The sequence below is a fragment of the Salmo salar genome, chromosome 24, assembly GCF_965601325.2.
Source record: "Salmo salar chromosome 24, fSalSal1, whole genome shotgun sequence".
Taxonomy (NCBI): Eukaryota; Metazoa; Chordata; class Actinopteri; order Salmoniformes; family Salmonidae; genus Salmo; species Salmo salar.
In genome coordinates, this window is record NC_138314.1 from 10,241,102 (window position 1) to 10,262,131 (window position 21,030).

Genomic DNA, 21,030 nt, shown 5'->3' on the forward strand with positions numbered 1-21,030 from the left:
TTCATTACTGGCCTATAAGCTTTGTTCAGTCGACATCTCGCTGCTGTTGTGCACTGCAGCCTACTAATACATGCTTCATTCACTGATTTCCATGGGAACTTTGGAAATGTCTCACTAATGCATGATTACATTTCATGTATGAGAAAGGAATCCATTTTTATCCTGTGCCTAAACACAGAATGTCAATTGTTACAATGAATGATGTATGTTGGTGAACAGAAAAGAGTCCTTATACTTTTGTTATGGGGTGATGTGTAAACATGTACTGTAGCAGAAATCTATCCTAACTTTTTTCTCAGCATTATGTCACGTCAAAGTGAGTGAGCATTACGTAAATGTCTGTTGCACTCTCATTGATACCGTGTGAGTTACTGAACATAGAACAAGGTGGCCGAATCTCAAATATCTCACTTTCTTGACCGTGGTAACATTAACGGTAGACATATGAAAGGCTACAGGAAAGCAACATTTTTCAAGTAAAGTGCTATCCTCCTGTGCTTGTTCACTCTCAAAGCTCTCTAAACGGGATGCCGTAATAATGCCTTCTCGTCTCCAAGCACACAGCCCAACTTCCCCCATGTGTGGAGTGTGACCTACAGGCATGCCAAGGTAAAGTGGGGGTAATTCTGCAATCAAATACCTCTAAAGAGCTTCTCCCACTGAGGATTCTCTCTCTCTCTCTCTCTCTCTCTCTCTCTCTCTCTCTCTCTCTCTGTCTCTCTCTCTCTCTCTCTCTCTCTCTCTCTCTCTCTCTCTCTCTCTCTCTCTCTCTCTCTCTCTCTCTCTCTCTCTCTCTCTCTCTCTCTCTCTCTCTCTCTCTCTCTCTCTCTCTCTCTCTCTCTCTCTCTCTCTCTCTCTCTCTCTCTCTCTCTCTCTCTCTCTCTCTCTCTCTCTCTCTCTCTCTCTCTCTCTCTCTTCTCTCTCTCTCTGTCTCTCTCTCTCTCTCTCTCTCTCTCTCTCTCTCTCTCTCTCTCTCTCTCTCTCTCTCTCTCTCTCTCTCTCTCTCTCTCTCTCTCTCTCTCTCTCTCTCTCTCTCTCTCTCTCTCTCTCTCTCTCTCTCTCTCTCTCTCTCTCTCTCTCTCTCTCTCTCTCTCTCTCTCTCTCTCTCTCTCTCTCTCTCTCTCTCTCTCTCTCTCTCTCTCTCTCTCTCTCTCTCTCTCTCTCTCTCTCTCTCTCTCTCTCTCTCTCTCTCTCTCTCTCTCTCTCTCTCTCTCTCTCTCTCTCTCTCTCTCTCTCTCTCTCTCTCTCTCTCTCTCTCTCTCTCTCTCTCTCTCTCTCTCTCTCTCTCTCTCTCTCTCTCTCTCTCTCTCTCTTCCCCCCCAGGCATTGTTCTGCCTGTTATCTTTGGCAGGCCATAAGCCGTACGGCATTCTCAGGGCTTCCTCCCTCCATCCTAACCACTGTACCGTTCGTCTCATCCCGCACATTCATGCTAAGCTCATTAACTATTCAAAAGAGAACAAAATCTCCAACATATTCTGGTTGCTCGAGGGTTGTGTGTGTTTTGTGTGAGTGTGCTCCATCCCCCATACTTGAACACGCTTCCATTACAGCTTTACTCATCCCCCATTTAGCCAATACTTTTCATAGCTCGCCTTACTTGACTGTTCAAAGGATTTTATCATATCATATTTTATCATATTTGCATCATTTGAAATTATTGTATAAACATGCAGGTAGTGCTTGACACAATAAAATAAGCACACAAGTTAACACGGTGTAGCGTGTGGAGAACGCTCAAGTCCAAGTGCTCATTATTAAAACAATATTTAACTTGAGACTGAACAAGCCAAAGACGGCAGTAACTAAAACCTACTGACTTCCAAGGTTGCGCTCCCTGGGGACAAGCTTAAAGGTAACACTGTTTTGTGGCGCATCTTGTCTAAAGCACTGCTATAAATGGCTTAGGCATGTGTGAACCTTTTGAAATAAAAACGGATAAGAAGATGACATGGTTTGCTGCACATGCCATTGATGGCTCTAATCCATTCACGGCTCAATGTCAGTTACCCACACAAGGTCATTTACTGGCCTATATCCCAAAATGTAACACCTCTACATTCTAAAAGATTGTTGTATAAACTCAACGACACAACACATTAACCATGTCGGACACATGAAAATGAACTGTGTCAAGAAACCACCCTTGTTTGGATTTGAGGACTGGATAATCCATGTTTGCATGTGAAGATCATACTAGGGCAGTCCACGGGCTGCTGATCTGTCTAAAGACCTTCACCTCTACACTCACCCTTAATCCGTTCCCCAGACAGACTGATGCCAGATCAGCAGCGGCTTCAGTCTCAAGTCCCCCTGCCCTAAAATAAGCTGGGACCCTCCTCCACCCAGCACAGAGGTCACATGCTCACCATGTTTTCCAGGCTACCACATGCTACCAGACACAGAGATAACTCAAGACCTGGGAGACACCTAAAGCTGCTTAATACACAAGGCCTGTTACCCGGCCATGGCCAAAGATCAATTTCATATCCTGACATTTGGGTTTTAGAGTCTGTCATTTGCCTAGCTGAAAGATAAGCAATTATGCTTTGTCAGTTTAAAAATACCAAGATTGGGAGCTGAATGAAATAGCTTGGAAACCTGTCAGAAAAGAGCAACCTATGCATGAGAGAAAGGACTAATAAGACCTGGCCATGAGTCATTATTATGTCTACAGTGTGCATTGTACTCATTAAAATATACCAGAACTTAAAATACGATCGGAAGAACTCATCTCATTGACCTTTTAGAAAACAATTTTCAATAAAAAAAACAAATGGGCGCCCTTCTTACTCACAGTGAGTGTTTACATGGAATACTAAAGTGAATTTACCTTGAGCTGCTCTACCTCTCTCACCATTCCCTCACTGGGCCTCTGAAATAATGGCTCAGATTAAACTGATAAAGCAACTGGTCTCTTTGTTGGCATAGATTTTGAGTCAATTGGCACCCATTTCCTATATAGTGCACTATACAGGGAAGAGGGTGCCATCTGGGACACAAACCTAGATATTTATTTACAGGATGACACGCTTGGACTGGGATTCAATATCACTCGTAATGAGCATGCCCTGAACTTCTGTGAGGGGCTCTTTCCTGTGGCCCTTATTCGACCTAAATTCCTTGTCAATCTCACTCAAATTGCCATTCCACCACTCTCTATCCCCGCCCTTTCTGTCACTGCCATAATTTTAATCCATAAGCATATCGCCACTCTATCCTCATCAGATCAATGAGCGATTACAACAAATACACAAAATATGAAATATATATATCCCTGCAAAACCCTACAAACTGTAACTAACAACAGACTTTCTGATAATCTGATAAGCCAGGTCTTGGTAAAGGAGAGGTACACAGATTCAAGGCAAATGCTCAACGATGACTGTCTCTTTATAAGATGCTCCTGGGTCAATTTAACACGGACCTGGACGGATCAATAGTTTGTCTGGGTAAACAGTCCTGTGGGTTTGTCTTGTCAGCCTGATTAAATACAAAAGGAAATTGGGTTGATTAACAAATATGAACGCATCAATATTACATGAGATTGAATTTATCTTTTGAGGGTTTTTTTGTTTAGAAAAAATATTTTGTCTCTGCATTCTGAATTGTAGCTGCTTCAGTTCATACAACGAAATTATATACTGAGAGAATACAGTGATTCATAAAACTAAGGATTTTTGCAACACATGGTCATGATGCAAATCCACCATTTCCTAAAAATGTCTAAAACAAAATAAATAATTACACTCTGAAAATCATGAATCATCGCTACACAAAAATATGAAGAATATATTGTGACGCATCAGTGGATCCCAGCACATAGAAACATAGAAACAAATACCTTATTTATATGAAGATAGAGCAGGGCACTTCAGTGGCATTGTCAGGGCTGAATATTGCTGCGGGTGCTTGTGGTTCCCCAGTGAACTGAGGCAGATGTCACAAGAGACACCTGCTCTGCTTGGACTCTAGTCTCCTCCTCTACTCTGCTGCTTGTTTTGATGTAGGGGGGTCGTTGCTTGCCCTGCCCCAAAATAGACCCATCGCTCATCTATCAGCTATCTGGGATTTATGGATAGGAAACTCATTAAGTCACATTAAATCATTCTCAACATTATCTACAAACAAAATCAGCTGTTTTACCTATTGTATAGATCATAGCATTGACATGGCCCATTAGAGGGGGCCTTCACAATGTTTTTGGTGAATCAATAAAAAATTATCATAATAATGTGTTGATAAAGAGAACCAAATTATTGAAAGGCATGGACATAAACTAAGGAGCTTACTGTATCTTACCCAGTGTGCATGTCCACAGCCAGGCTGGTCTGGGTGGGGGTGCATTCTGAAAGCCTTAATGGCAAGCCATCTGTTTGGATGTTTCATGGTGGGCTCACATCAACACCCACATGATTGACTGACAGTCGGCTAATCCAATCTCCGCTGTTCCTACTGTATGGCACGGGACAGACTTCCTGGTGTGCCAAAATTCATCATCATTATCACCACCTTGGGAGCAGCATTGTACCTACCCAGGGAAGGGCATGGTGAGTTGTCCTTAGTAAGTATGACTGGACTTATACTGCAGGAAGCTGCAGTTTTTTAATAATGCCTGTGTGTTTGTGAGAGAAAGAATTAACAAGCTGCCTGACCTACATTACTCTTCAGCTGAATGACAGATGTCCTGCTGATGTCTTTACTACTGTGTAGTAGATGATTAAAATGTTTTGGTTCTCCAGATTTACAACCAAATTTGCTGTCCTCAGTTGCACTGTAGTATACCAATCTATCCAGTTATACAGCGGGAAATCTTAATCTGAAACTGAACCTGACCAGTTTTTTTTTTTTGGATATACTGTAAGTAAAATGTGTTCAAAGACGTGTTCCATTGACCTTTTTTTGCACATTTTTTTTACTCACTTTTTGCTGAATCATACCCTTTAACAGGCCGTTAGGGTTTTCTGAAGTGCAGTAGCTATACACTGAGTGTACACAACATTAAGAACACCTGCTTTTTCCATGACATAAACTGACCAGGTGAATCCAGGTGAAAGCTACGATCCGTTATTGATGTGACTTGTTGAATCCACTTCAATCACTGTAGATTTACATTTACATTTAAGTCATTTAGCAGACGCTCTTAACCAGAGCGACTTACAAATTGGTGCATTCACCTTATGATATCCAGTGGAACAACCACTTTACAATAGTGCATCTAAATCTTTTAAGGGGGAAGGGGGGGGGGGGGGGGGTTAGAAGGATTACTTTATCCTATCCTAGGTATTCCTTAAAGAGGTGGGGTTTCAGGTGTCTCCGGAAGGTGGTGATTGACTCCGCTGTCCTGGCGTCGTGAGGGAGCATGTTCCACCATTGTGGTGCCAGAGCAGCGAACAGTTTTGACTGGGCTGAGCGGGAACTGTGCTTCCTCAGAGGTAGGGGGGCCAGCAGGCCAGAGGTGGATGAACGCAGTGCCCTTGTTTGGGTGTAGGGCCTGATCAGAGCCTGAAGGTATGGAGGTGCCGTTCCCTTCACAGCTCCGTAGGCAATCACCATGGTCTTGTAGCGGATGCGAGCTTCAACTGGAAGCCAGTGGAGAGAGCGGAGGAGCGGGGTGACGTGAGAGAACTTGGGAAGGTTGAACACCAGACGGGCTGCGGCGTTCTGGATGAGTTGTAGGGGTTTAATGGCACAGGCAGGGAGCCCAGCCAACAGCGAGTTGCAGATGAAGGGGAGGAGACAGATTAAAACATTATTTTTCATCCTTGAGACAATTGAGACATGGACTGTGTATGTGTGCCATTCAGAGGGTGAATGGGCAAGACAAAATATTTAATTGCATTTGAATGGGGCATGGTAGTAGGTGCCAGGCACACAGGTTTGTGTCAAGAACTGGAACACTGCTGGGTTTTTCACGTTCAACAGTTTCCATCTGTATCAAGAATATGGCAGATTATATGGCAGGTGCAGTGAAAAGCTTATATTACTAGCTGCAACAGTGCATCAGAATGTCTCGCAAATACAAAAACATGAAATAACTATCTAAAGTAGCTAGATTAGAGTGAGCATGTGTGAGAATTCAGAATATAAATACACGGTGTATTTGTGTGTCACATCCTGACCATAGAAGCTGTTATTTTCTATGGTAGAGTAGGTCAGGGCGTGACGGGGTTGTGCCTAGTTTAGATTTTCTATGTTGTTATGTTGTAGTTTCTGTATTTCTATGTTGTTGTTTTTTGGGATGATCTCCAATTAGAGGCAGCGGGTCATCGTAGTCTTTAATTGGAGATCATACTTAAGTTGTTGTTTTTCCCACCTGGAGTTGTGGGAGATTGTATTTTGAGTTAGTGTATGTTGCCCTGCTTCGTCACGGTTTGTTGTTTTGTTTATTAGTTTATTTCTATGTATTTGCATAGTTTCACAGTTTAATAAAGAAAATGTGGAACGATACACACGCTGCGCTTTGGTCCGCTCCTTCCTACGACAGCCATGACAGAATCTCCCACCACCAAAGACCAAGCAGCGTGCCCAGGAGGAGCAGGGATCCTGGAGAGAAGAGAGTGGAGGACATCCTGGACCTGGGAGGAGGTAATGGCAGGGGACAAGACCCTGCCATGGAAGCAGGCGGAAATAGCGAGAGAGGAACAGCGACGATACGAGGAACTAGCACGGCAACAACGCAAGCCCAAGAAGCAACCTCAAAATAATTTTTTGGGGGGGGCACATGGGTTGGCCGGCGAGGCCAAGGGACGAGTCGGAGAGCAAAGAGGAATATTGGGGTGAGTCAGAGTCCGTTGAGGAAATATTGGATAAATTGGAGGAGAGTGAAGAGAGAGATCTATTGGTTTGGCATAGTATGCACAGCATTCGCCCTGAGGAGCATGTTAGTCATCCAATGCCACCTGTGTCAGCTTCCCGTACTCATCCTGAGAAGTGTGTTAAAGTTCCGGTACAATTGAGGCCGGCTATACGCACCAGGTCTCCAGTGCACCTTCACAGCCCAGTAAGTCCTGTGCCTCCTCCTCGCACTCTCCCTGAGGTGTGTGTCCCTAGTCCAGTGCCACCTGTACCGGTCCCACGCATCAGGCCTCTAGGGCGCCTCCCCAGTCTAGTATATCCTGTGCCTGCTCCTCGCACTCGTCCTGAAGTGCGTGTCACCAGTCTGGCGCCACCTGTGCCAGCCCAATGCATCAGGCCTCCAGTGCGCCTGCCTAGTCCGGTGTGTCCTGTTCCTGCTCTCCTCACTCGCCCTGAGGTGCGTGTTACCAGTCTGGCGCCACCTGTGCCAGCCCCACGCATCAGGCCTCCAGTGCGCATTCCCAGTCCAGCGCTTCCGGCGACAGTTCCCAGTCCAGAGCTTCCGGCGACAGTTCCCAGTCCAGAGCTTCCGGTGACAGTTCCCAGTCCAGAGCTTCCGGCGACAGTTCCCAGTCCAGAGCTTCCGGCGACAGTTCCCAGTCCAGAGCTTCCAGCGACAGCTCCCAGTCCTGAGCTTCCGACGATGTTTTACAGTCCGGAACCTCCTGAGACGGCCGGCAGTCCGGAGCCTCCTGAGAGGGCCCGCAGTCTGGAGCCTCCTGAGAGGGCTCGCAGTCCGGAGCCTCCAACAGTATCTAAACAGAATATGAGGTGGCCAGCATTCCATGACTCTATGTTCATGAGGCATTAGTCTCAAGGTGCAGGGCTGAGTACCGAGGAGGTAGCTGGCTAGTGATAGCTGTTCAACAGTCTGATGGCCTGGTGACACAAGTTGTTTATCAGTCTCTCACCTTATTTTCCTGGCAACACTCTGCCAGGGCTTTCACCTGCTCCTTGTAGGCTGTCTTGTCATTGTTGGTAATCCGGCCTACCACTGCCGTGTCATCAGCAAACTTGATGATTGAGTTGGAGTCGTGCGTAGCCACGCAGTCATGGGTGAACAAGGAGCACAGGAGGGGGCTGAGCACACACCTCTGTAGGGTCCCCGTTTTGAGGTGTTGTTGCCTACCCTCACCACCTGGAGTCGGCCATCAGGAATTGCAGGACCCAGTTGCAGAGGGAGGAGTTCATACCCAGGGCCCTGAGCTTAGTGACAAACTTGGAGGGCACTATCGTGTTGAAAGCAGAGCTGTAGTTGATGAACAGCATTCTCATGTAGTTATTCCTTTTGTCCAGGTGGAATAGGGCAGTGTGCAGTGCAATGGCGATTGTGTCATCCGTGGAACTGTTGGAGTGGTATGCAAATTGTAGTGGGTCTTGGTGTCGGGGCAAGGTGGAGGTTATATGGTCCTTGTCTAGCCTCTTAAAACCTGTTGGGGATAGGGGGCAGTATTTGCACGGCCGGATAAAAAACGTACCCAATTTTATCTGGTTACTACTCCTGCCCAGTAACTAGAATATGGATATAATTAGTCGATTTGGATAGAAAACACTCTAAAGTTTCTAAAACTGTTTGAATGGTGTCTGTGAGTATAACAGAACTCATATGGCAGTCAAAACCCTGAGACAAATCCTAACAGGAAGTGGAAATCTGATGTGTGGAATCCAGGGGCGGACACGACCCCCCCATCCTGGGAAAAATATGATTCATCCCCCCCAATATATCACTGAAACATAACTATGTAATTTAAATAATATTAATAATACGCAATGAAAGCAATTGTGCTGATTATAGACACTTAATAGCGCGTTTTTAAGTTTCAAAAGATTGCGACCCCCCCACCCTTTGCCTCAATGGTTTGATCCACTGCCAGTTCCTTAGTTGGCAAGGTAACAGAGGGGTCGTGTCTACTGTCTGAAAGGCACTCAATGCACGTAACTGACGTGAGGTTAATCCAGTCAATCGCGCACACACACTAGCTGAATATGCAGAGCTAGCGCGCAAATATTAACTATTAAGCTAGCTAGTACCTATTCATTTATGTGGCGTCGTCAAAGATGGAATCTTTGCTATCGTCAATTTATTCCAAGATCAGCATGCAGATGATGTAAGTTAGTGCTTCAAAGTCCCTGTGATAAGGTTAGCGATAAACTGAAGTCCAAACTGAACAGAACTACACTCTCTTCTACCATTGTCTTAAATATATTTAATGGTCTCGTTGCAAAAGCTAAATTGTCGCAAGGGAACTTTTATTTATTTATTTTATTTCACCTTTATTTAACCCGGGTAGCAAAGATTATAGCAAACACCACTGAAACTGAATTGGTGCTCGCTAGCTTTGCAAATTCAGCTATTGTTGGAAGCCAGCCAATATGAAACAAACTATTAAAATTACAAAAGGTTGCAGCATATGTTGTGTAAATGGTGAACTCATACAGCTGTCAACTCTTGTCATTTTAATCCGTTTCACATTTGCTAGCTACCTTTTAGATCGAAGCCCAAATAGAATGATAGAAGATGATAGAAGCCCATCTCCTACTGTAAATAACCTACACACTGTGTGTGTGTAGCCAGCCAGCCAGGTAGAAAAATGGCAGAAAAATAAAAGACGGACATCAGAGTATTTTTCAATACACCAAAACGCATAGTAAGAACCCTAGTAGCCTAATATCTCAAAGACTAGTTGATAAAATGTTCATGAGAAAGAAATGAAATTCTACTGGAAATGTTTCACAATGATGTCATTAGGCAGAGCAGGCAACAGATGGCACACAGACAGCAGAGTTGGGGACAGATAGGCAGGGACAGACTGGCAGAGACAAGGGGTCTCAGGTAAGTTTGTTGAGTCTTTGTTTGGCAACATTATGAAAGGTTCTCCATTTTTTTGACTTGTAAAATAGGAACATAATTGGAAAATGCCATGGATACCCCCACTCTCAACTTAAACTGGTGACTGAACTAAGATTTGTTAAAGGCAATGGTATTGCTGTTGTGATTAGTTGTGTAGTTTTGGGTACCGGTAGTTAGGAGTACGGCAAACACCTTATTTCTTTGGTTCCTCAATATACATTTACCATATTACAATGTAGGCTATGTGTTACAGCACTACTTTTGGTGTCCCCCTCAGGAATTGCTCTTGAGAAAATTTCATGTAATTGTCCCCTACAAAGTTGATATCAGATTTTCGCCCCTGGTGGAATCACTTTCAAGCCTTTGCCATTGAAACACACAGGGACTTATTAATCATTTAGCACTTCCTAAGTGTTCCACTAGATGTCAACAGTCTTTACAAAGTGGTTTGAGTCTTCTATGGTAGAAACTGACCCAAAGAGAGGCTTGGGAAGTTGGTCACAGGGGGAGGGCCATTACTAATATGACGCGGGCGCCCATGGGAGCCCTTTTGTTCCGAAATGTTTAGTAAGACAATGCAATCGTCCGTCTTGAATATTATTGAAGCTCTGGTTGAAAAAGGCCCTAAAGATTTATGTTATACAACGTAAATATATTTTTTTGCACATTCGTGACGACAAGTCACGCTTCAGTACTGAAGTCACGCTTCAGTACATTATGAGTAGCCTTCGGAACGCGCTAACAAGAAGGAACTATTGGGACATAAATTATTAACTTTTTCGAACAAAACTACATTTGTTGTGGACCTGGGATTCCTGGAAGTGCCTTCTGATGAAGATAATCAAAGGTAAGTGTAGCGGTTGTTGTCGGGGATAGAGGACCAAAACGCAGCAGGAATGTGGATGCTCATCTTGTCATTTATTTTAAATAAAAAGAACACCAAAATAACAAAACGAAGAACTCACGAACAACAAAAGTCTTGTCAGGCTCACACAGGCAAAACAAGAAACAACCTCCCACAATTTACAAACACAAACACACCCTAATATATAGGACTCTCAATCAAAGGCAACTAGACAACACCTGCCTTCAATTGAGAGTCCACACCCCAATTAACTAAACATAGAAACAGACTAACTAGAAAGAACATAGAAATAAACTAACATAGAGCAGTGACCAAAAAACCCCGGAATACATAAATCAACTACCCTCTACATAATACACACACCCCGAACCACATAAACCAAATACCCTCTGCCACGTCCTGACCAGCCTACACTAACAAAATAACCCTCATACTGGTCAGAACGTGACATTACCCCCCCCCCCCCAAAGGTGCAGACCCCGGATGCACCTCAAACACAAAAAAAACAGACAACAAATAACCCCCAAAACACTAACAAATCCCCAAAAGTACATGGAAGGGAAGGGAGGATGGCCACCGTCACCGACGGTGCTCCTGCAACACCCCCCCTAAACTAAAGGGAGGGAAGGGAGGGTGGCTGCCGTCACCGACGGCACTTGTGCTACACCCCCACTCCCCAACCCACCTACACAGGAGGTGGTTCTGGCTCCGGCTCTGTCCTCCAGAATGCAGACAGACTTGCACAGTTTCGGGCCGTAGGCAGACTCCCTCGGTTCCGGGTCGCAGGCAGACTCCCTCGGTTCCGGGTCGCAGGCAGACTCCCTTGGTTCGGGTCGCAGGCAGACTCCCTCGGTTCCGGGTTGCAGGCAGACTCCCTCGGTTCCGGGTCGCAGGCAGACTCCCTCGGTTCTGGGTCGCAGGCAGACTCCCTCGGTTCTGGGTCGCAGGCAGACTCCCTCGGTTCCGGGTCGCAGGCAGTCTCCCTCGGTTCCGGATCGCAGGCAGTCTCCCTCGGTTCCTTGGACTGCACACTGTTGCCAGATACTCTGGACTGCACACTGTTGCCGGATACTCTGGACCGCACACTGTTGCCGGATACTCTGGACTGCACACTATTGCCGAACTCTCGAGGCTGGGCTGACGCACTGGAAGCCTGATGCGTGGTGCTGGTACTGGAGGTATCAGCCTGGGAACACGCACCTCAGGGCTAGTGCGGGGAGCTGGAACAGGCCGAGTCAGACTGGGCTGACGCACTAGAAGCCTGATGCGTGGTGCTGGTACTGGAGGTATCAGCCTGGGAACACGCACCTCAGGGCTAGTGCGGGGAGCGGGAACAGGCCGAGTCGGACTGGGCTGACGCACTGGAAGCCTGATGCGTGGTGCTGGTACTGGAGGTTTCAGCCTGGGAACACGCACCTACCCCCTGGCAAATGCGGGGCTCTGGTATAGCGTGTACCGGCCTAAAAATACTTGGCCTCGCCACAGTACCCATTACCCCGAAGCACGAGACCTGTCCATTCACTGGTTGCCCAGAAAAGGTACGGGGATTTGGCCTGGGGCTCAAACCTCACCCAGCCAAACTACCCATATGACCCCCCCAAAAAAATGATTGGGGCTGCCTCTCGGGCTTAAACGCCAGTCGTGTTCCTCGGTAGCGTTCCCGGTCCTTACCCGACTTCCTCCATGGGCCCTCTCCGGCCAGAATCTTCTCCCACGTCCATTTCTCCCGCCAGTCCATGTCGAAATCCCTTTGCTCCTTACTCCGCTGCTTGGTCCATTTGTGGTGGGAGGTTCTGTAACGGTTGTCGTCGGGAATGGAGGACCAAAACGCAGCAGGAATGTGGATGCTCATCTTGTATTTATTTTTAAATCAAGAAAACACCAAAATAACAAACATAGAACTCACGAACAACAAAACAGTCTTGTCAGGCTCAAGAAACAACCTCCCACAATTTACAAACACAAACACACCCTAATATATAGGACTCTCAATCAAAGGCAACTAGACAACACCTGCCTTCAATTGAGAGTCCACACCCCATTTAACTAAACATAGAAACAGACTAACTAGAAAGAACATAGAAATAGACTAACATAGAGCAGTGACCAAAAAACCCTGGAATACATAAATCAACTACCCTCTACATAATACACACACCCTGAACAGTAAGGGAATATTTACAATAGTATATTTGATTTTAGATGGTTCCAAGATGGCGCTAACATGTATCACCTAGCCTATTTTTCTGAGAATACCACGTCATTTATTGCAAAGTGGGATTTCCCAGTAAAGTTATTTTTAAATCTGGCAATTCACGAGATGTTAATCTATAATTCTTTGAATGACAATATTACATTTTAACAATGTTTTCGAATAGTAATTTTGTAAATTGTAGCGCTGATTCACCGGAAGCATTTGAGGGAAAATATTTTCTGAATGTCACGCGCTGATGTAAAATGCTGTTTTTATATATAAATATGAACTTTATCGAACAAAAAATGCATGTATTGTGTAACATGATGTCCTAGGAGTGTCATCTGATGAAGATTGTCAAAGGTTAGTGCTGCATTTAGCTGTGTTTTGGGTATTTGTGATGCATGCTAGTTGCTTTGAAAATGGCAGTGTGATTTTTTTTGGCAGGGTACTCTCCTAACATAATCTAATGTTTTGCTTTTGGTGTAAAGCCTTTTTGAAATCGGACAACGTGGTTCGATTCAGGGGAGGTGTATCTATAAAATGGTGTAAAATAGTCATATGTTTGAGTAATTGAAGTTATAGCATATAGAGGTATTTGTATTTTGCGCGACGCGATTCCACAGGCTGTTGACTAGGGTGGGACGCAAGCGTCCCACGTTCCCAGACAGAGAACTTCATGATGACAGAGGTGAGTGCAATGGGGTGATTGTCATTTAGTTCAGTAAAGTTAACTTGCTTGGGTACAGAAACAATGGCAGACATCTTGAAGCAAGTGGGGACAACCAACTGAGATAAGGAGAGGTTGAATATGTCCGTAAATACTCCAGCCTGTTGGTGGGCGCGGCTTGGTATGCCGTCCAGGCTTGCAGCCTTATGAGGGTTAACACCCTTGAAAGTTCTAATCATATCGGCTACAGAGATCTGGAGCCCGCAGTCCTCATGAGCAGCGGGGGTCCCCGATGGCAGTTCTGTGTTGTTTTCCTCCAAGTGGGCGAAGAATGTGTTAAACTTGTCTGGAAGTAAGGCATTGCTGTCCACAATGTAATCTGTGATTGTCTGAAGTAGGGATGGGGTTTGAAATATTTTAATAATAATCGAATAGTATCCTACATTTTTTCTTGGATATCTGGATATTCAAAATACATGTGTTTTTTAAGTTATGTTTTTAACCTGAGGACTGCTGCGCAAGGGAGCGAGGCTATCACTCTATTGCTGCAGCTGCGGAGGAGTCGAGCAAACGGGAGAGAAAGAGAAGCAGTCAAGCAGTAGCCAAGGCAACTCGGCTACAACCAAGACTAGCTAAGTTGTAGCAGACACAAAGTTATTTATCATCCTATATAACAGTACCTGTCTTGACTGGAGTAGCCTGGAGAACCTAGCTAGCAAACTAGCTAAGCTAGCCAGTTATAGCTAGCTTGGCTAATTGAGGCTACATGCTGTGCTTTCTCCCCAGCCCCATTCAGATAAAACAACAGCCTACCTGTTGGCTGCTCATTGTAGCCTACTCCTTCTCGTTTCACTAACTTTTAATTTGGGAATTTTATTCCATCTTGCATTGCATTAGTGAACTCACACTCCACTTGCTACACATTGAGCCTCTTTGCCATTTTGATTGGCCAACATAAACAACATCTACACACATGAAGGCTACCAGTATTTTTATGGGACGCATGTCATAGAAACTACGTTGAAATGTTTGTCGTTTAATTAAATTAATAATTAGATGTAATAATAATGTCATGGTATATCCTTGTATGTAACAATGTCACATGTTAACCTTTTCACATGCGAGTTCCAAATATCTCTAAAGGTCGCCCCAGCGTGAGTTTTATGCACATGATGTCAGAATGCACTCACTGTTCCAAAATGTGATTGTTATGCAACAGGACCTTTAACATGCATTAAAACACACATGATCTATAGGATATGTTTCAATTTGTCAATTTCAAATAATTTTTGAACAAGTTTTATTTTCAATGCCTTGTAGCCATCCCAGAAGGGAGAATAACAATGGGCAGTGTGCAGTGCAATGGCGATTGTGTCGTCCTCTCTCCGTGTGTAACACAGAAAATGTGTTGGTAGAATTTTCCTCAGATTTAATTTGTTAAAGTCCCTAGCTCCAACAAATGTGGCCACAGGATATGCAATAAACGGCCATGACAATAACGGGTGAGAATTCTCTTGGGAGGTATTGGGTTCGGCATTTGATGGTGAAGTATTCCAGATCTGTGTTCCACGTCATAGTTCTACAACACACCTGTGGTAGAGTACTAGACCAATAAAACAAGGTTAGGTTTCAGCAGTGCCCTGCACACACTTCTGTTTGGAACTGCCCCCAGTCCAGTCCGGTCTGTCACTGTAAATCTCTCTTGTAAAGCCACCCACACTGCAGCTACACAGAGATATACCGGATAGACATATCCATAATATTATCCAAATGCAGCATGTTCATGTCAATGATTTAAGCAAAGATAAAACACTCATAGCATTTGTCCATAAGCATTAGAAAAAAAGAAGGTACACACTCTGACCCTTGCAATCCTCTAAAATCCTCCTTCTAAACTTATCGTACTCAAATAATTTTTGAGCTGTCCAGGACCACCATAGGTCTACATACATACAGTGCATTCGGAAAGTATTCAGACCACTTGATTAATTTAAAACATTGTTGCGTTACAACCTGATTCTAAAATGGATTAAATAGTTTTTTTCCCCTCATAAATCTACACACGATACTTTTATTTATTTTTTATTTCACCTTTGTTTAACCAGGTAGGCCAGTTGAGAACAAGTTCTCATTTACAACTGTGACCTGGCCAAGATAAAGCAAAGCAGTGCGACACAAACAACACAGAGTTACACATGGGATAAACAAACATACAGTCAATAATACAATAGAAAAATCTATATATAGTGTGTGCAGATGTAGTAAGATTAGGGAGGTAAGGCAATAAATAGGCCATAGTGGCGAAATAATTACAATTTAGCAATTAAACACTGGAGTGATAGATGTGCAGAAGATGAATGTGCAAGTAGAGATACTGGGGTGCAAAGGAGCAAAAAAAATAATAACAATATGGGGATGAGGTAGTTGGGTGGACTATTTCCAGATGGGCTGGGTACAGGTGCAATGATTGATAAGCTACTCTGACAGCTGATGCTTAAAGTTAGTGAGGGAGATATGAGTCTCCAGCTTCAGTGATTTTTGCAATTCGTTCCAGTCATTGTTGTATGGCATTGAAGCTCGTCTGGAGGTTTGTTAACACAGTGTCCAAAGAAGGACCAGAAGTATACAGAATGGTGTCGTCTGCGTAGAGGTGGATCAGAGAATCACCAGCAGCAAGAGCGACATCATTGATGTATAGAGAAAAGAGTCGGCCCGAGAATTGAACCCTGTGGTACCCCCATACAGACTGCCAGAGGTCCGGACAACAGGCCCTCCGATTTTACACACTGAACTCTGTCTGAGAAGTAGTTGGTGAACCAGGCAAGGCAGTCATTTGAGAAACCAAGGCTGTTGAGTCTGCCGATAAGAATGTGGTGATTGACAGAGTCGAAAGCCTTGGCCAGGTTGATGAAGACGGCTGCACAGTACTGTCTTTTATCGATGGCGGTTATAATATCGTTTAGCACCTTTGAGCGTAGCTGAGGTGCACCCATGACCAGCTCGGAAACCAGATTGCATAGTGGAGAAGGTACGGTGGGATTCGAAATGGTTGGTGATCTGTTTGGTAACTTGGCTTTCAAAGACTTTAGAAAGGCAGGATAGGATAGATATAGGTCTGAAACAGTTTGGGTCTAGAGTGTCTCCCCTTTGAAGAGGGGGATGACCACGGCAGCTTTCCAATCTTTAGGGATCTCAGACAATACGAAAGAGAGGTTGAACAGGCTAGTAATAGGGGTTGCAACAATTGCGGTGGATAACTTTAGAAAGAGAGGGTACAGATTGCCTAGCCCAGGTGATTTGTAGGGGTGCAGATTTTGCAGCTCTTTCAGAACATCAGCTATCTGGATTTGTTGGTGGTGACAGTGTTTCCTAGCCTCAGTGCAGTGGGCAGCTGGGAGGAGGTGCTCTTATTTTCCATGAACTTTACAGTGTCCCAGAACATTTTGGAGTTTGTACTACAGGATGCAGATTTCTGTTTGAAAAAGCTAGCCTTTGCTTTCCTAACTGCCTGTGTATATTGGTTCCTAACTTCCCTGAAAAGTTGCATATCGCTGGGGCTATTCGATGCTAATGCAGTACGCCACAGGATGTTTTTGTGCTGGTCAAGGGCAGTCAAGTCTGGAGTGAACCAATGGCTATATCTGTTCTTAGTTTTTTTTAAATGAATGGGGCATGCTTATTAAAGATGGTGAGGAAAGCACTTTTAAAGAATAACCAAGCATCCTCTACTGACGGAATGAGGTCAATATCCTTCCAGGATATGAGGGCCAGGTTGATTAGAAAGGCCTGCTCGCTGAAGTGTTTTAGGGAGCGTTTGACATTGATGAGGGGTGGTCGTTTGACCGCGGACCCATTACGGACGCAGGCAATGAGGCAGTGATCGCTTAGTTCCTGGATGAAGACAGCAGATGTGTATCTAGAGGGCAGGTTGGTCAGAATGATATCTATGAGTGTGCCCGTGTTTACGGATTTAGGGTTGTACCTGGTAGCTTCTTTGATAATTTGTGTGAGATTGAGGGCATTGATACACCATAATAACAAAACAAAAACTGTTTTTTAGACATTTTTGCACATTTATAAAAAAAAGAACTGAAATATAACATTTAGATAAGTATTCAGAACCTTTACTCAGTACTTTATTGAAGCATCTTTGGCAGCGATTACAGCCTCGAGTCTTCTTAGGTATGACGCTACAAGCTTGGCAGACCTGGATTTGGGGAGCTACTCCCATTCTTCTCTGCAGATCCTCTCAAGCTCTGTCAGGTTGGATGGGCGGCGTCGCTGCACAGCTATTTTCAGGTCTCTCCAGAGATGTTCGATTGGGTTCAAGTCCGGGCTCTGGCTGGGCTAGTGAAGGACATTCAGAGACTTGTCCCGAAGCCATTCCTGCATTGTCTTGCCTGTGTGCTTAGGGTCATCGTCCTGTTGGAAGGTGAACCTTCACCCCAGTCTGAGGTCCTGAGCGCTCTGGAGCAGGTTTTCATCAAGGATCTCTCTGTACTTTGCTCCGTTCATGTTTCCCTCGATCCTCCGTTCATGTCTCTCAGTCCCTGCCGCTGAAAAAAATACCTACTGCATGATATTTCCACCACCATGCTTCACAGTAGGGATGGTGCCAGGTTTGCTCCAGACGTGAAGCATGGCATTCATGCCAAAGAGTTCAATTTTGGTTTCATTACATTTACATTTAAGTCATTTAGCAGACGCTCTTATCCAGAGCGACTTACAAATTGGTGCATTCACCTTATGATATCCAGTGGAACAACCACTTTACAATAGTGCATCTAAATCTTTTAAGGGGGGGGGGGGGGTTAGAAGGATTACTTTATCCTATCCTAGGTATTCCTTAAAGAGGTGGGGTTTCAGGTGTCTCCGGAAGGTGGTGATTGACTCCGCTGTCCTGGCGTCGTGAGGGAGCTTGTTCCACCATTGGGGTGCCAGAGCAGCGAACAGTTTTGACTGGGCTGAGCGGGAACTGTGCTTCCTCAGAGGTAGGGAGGAGAGCAGGCCAGAGGTGGATGAACGCAGTGCCCTTGTTTGGGTGTAGGGCCTGATCAGAGCCTGAAGGTACGGAGGTGCCGTTCCCCTCACAGCTCCGTAGGCAAGCACCATGGTCTTGTAACGGATGCGAGCTTCAACTGGAAGCCAGTGGAGAGAGAATCTTGTTTCTCATGGTCTGAGAGTCTTTAGGTGCCTTTTGGCAAATTCCAAGTGGGCTGTCATGTGCCTTTTACTCAGGAGTGGCTTCCATCTGGCCACTCTACCATAAAGGCCTGATTGGTGGAGTGCTGCAAAGATGGCTGTCCTTCTGGAAGGTTCTCCCATCTACACAGAGGAACTCTGGAGCTCTACCAGAGTGACCATTGTGTTCTTGGTCACCTCCCTGACCAAGGCCCTTCTCCCCCGATTGCACAGTTTGGCCGGGCAGCCAGCTCTAAGAAGAGTGTTGATGGTTCCAAACCTCTTCCATTTAAGAATGGCCATTGTTTTCGTGGGGACCTTCAATGCTGCAGACATTTTTTTGTACCCTTCCCCAGATCTGTGCCTCGACACAATCCTGTGTCGGAGCTCTACAGACAATTCCTTCGACCTCATGGCTTGGTTTTTGCTCTGACATGCACTGTCAACTGTGGGACCTTATATAGACAGGTGTGTGCCTTTCCAAATCATGTCCAATCAATGAAATTTACCACAGGTGGACTCCAATCAAGTTGTAGAATCATCTCAAGGATGATCAATGGAAACAGGATGCACCTGATCTCAGTTCTGAATCTCATAGCAAAGGGTCTGAATACATATAAATAAGGTATTTCAGTTTTTTATTTGTAATACTTTTGCAAACATTTATATAAACCTGTTCTTGCTTTGTCATTATGGGGTATTGTGTGTAGATTGATAAGAATGTATGCATTTTTTGTCCATTTTAGAATAAGGCTGTAACGTAACAAAATGTCGAAAAAAATCAAGGGCTCTGAATACTTTCCGAATGCACTGTAGATCTACATACAGTAGTATTGCATAGTTCGGAATATCAGGGAGGGTAATCTATATTAGAAATGTATTTGTCTATACAGGAGTTGTCTTGGCACAATAGCACTGCATGCTAGTTATCTCAGGTACAGTATACTGGATGTCATGTTAGAATAATCTTACTATCTACCACAGCCGAGGGTCATTTGTTGAAATATACAGTGTAAACCACCAGGCTATCACCAGGCTTTAGGCTACCTCGTGGTTTCTGGAGGGGTATAAGCATGAGAAAGTGTCCCCGTCAAAGTGTTATGTAATTTATGTGGCAGTTAAATAATGATTTAATTATAAGGCCTCTCTTTTATGGTTCCTGAAATGTTCATCAGAGTTTGCAGAGCGTGAAGATTGACCCGCCCCGCCTCCTCCTTCAGATACACCCACTCATTGGTTGTGTCTCAAATGACACCATATTTCCAGTGCACTACTTTTGACCAGTGCCCATAGAGCTCTGGTTAAAATTAGTGCTCTATATAGGGAATAGGTTGCCAGTTGGGATGCATACACTGCTTATCTCCTCTAAACTAGCTCAAAACACCCTGTAGACTAGAGTAGCTTGCAAGGTTTATGTTACAAATACTTTTATATGTTATGCACTGACTTCTTGGTTAGCTTACATGCCCTTTACAAGTCATTACATTCTAGCAAAATAACGTTTGAGCAGTTTGCCAACCCACTCAGAGAAGAAAGAAGTTGAATGATTGAACTAGTGGGTAAAGAACACAGCTAGCTTATGTTGTGCACAGCTCTAATCCAACCATAAATAAATCAGTCAATCAATGTGTCCAAAATGGCACCCTATTCCATATGTAGTGCACTACTTTTGACCAGGGCCTATAGGGTACACCATCATTTATCTCTATTGCAAAATCACAGAAACCATGTCATCTTTCAGACCCTGATTTCCAAAGTCGATATTAAGAAACAAAACTATACACAATCCTACAAAGAAACTGTTTGTTTGCATGCTAAGGAACGGTTCATTTTTCCAACGCAACATCTGATGCACCTTCCCCTCTTTATGAATTAACAACGATTACATCATGTTTATATTTGCTCATAAATACGTATTTGTTTTCAAATTGCCGCAATCTGTCCCGCAATCCCATCTGTTTATATCTGTTTATTTTATGAATATCATCAGCATTTTCTTCAAAAGAGCCCCCCTGTATTGTAATAAAGCGCTATCGGTGAGCCCCATGGGAAGGTTGTTATCTGAAGAGGCCCAGCTTGTATTACCGCCAAGAATTCCATTTTTCCCACCGGCTCAGAGCAAGGTCTCTGTCTTTGTTCAAATGTGTCCATCCAAAACTCATAAAGCATCCCTCAAATGGGAAGTTTATGCTTTCATATCCATCACCAGATTCAATATTTGGTTGCTAGGGGAACACACAGCCACTGCATGCTCTTGAGGTTGGGAGGTTGCAGGATATGCATTGGAAGCATCCCAGTGACTCAGAACGAACACAGAATATAGTGTCAGATGTAATAGAACTATCAAAAGTCTTAATAGCAATACTGTGGCAATAAGTGCACTTGCAATGCATGTGACAGAGACTAACTGC

General features: G+C 44.4%; 1 protein-coding gene across 1 annotated transcript in view; it reads right to left on the minus strand.

Annotated features, from left to right (window-relative positions):
• Nucleotides 1–3,992, minus strand: part of tncb (tenascin Cb) — a 115,524-nt gene extending 111,532 nt beyond the window's left edge. The window contains exon 1 of the mRNA XM_014171019.3: nt 3,845–3,992. The gene's annotated coding sequence lies outside the window, so the exon portion shown is untranslated. The remainder of the gene's footprint in view (nt 1–3,844) is intronic.
• Between the last annotated feature and the right edge of the window lie 17,038 nt (nt 3,993–21,030).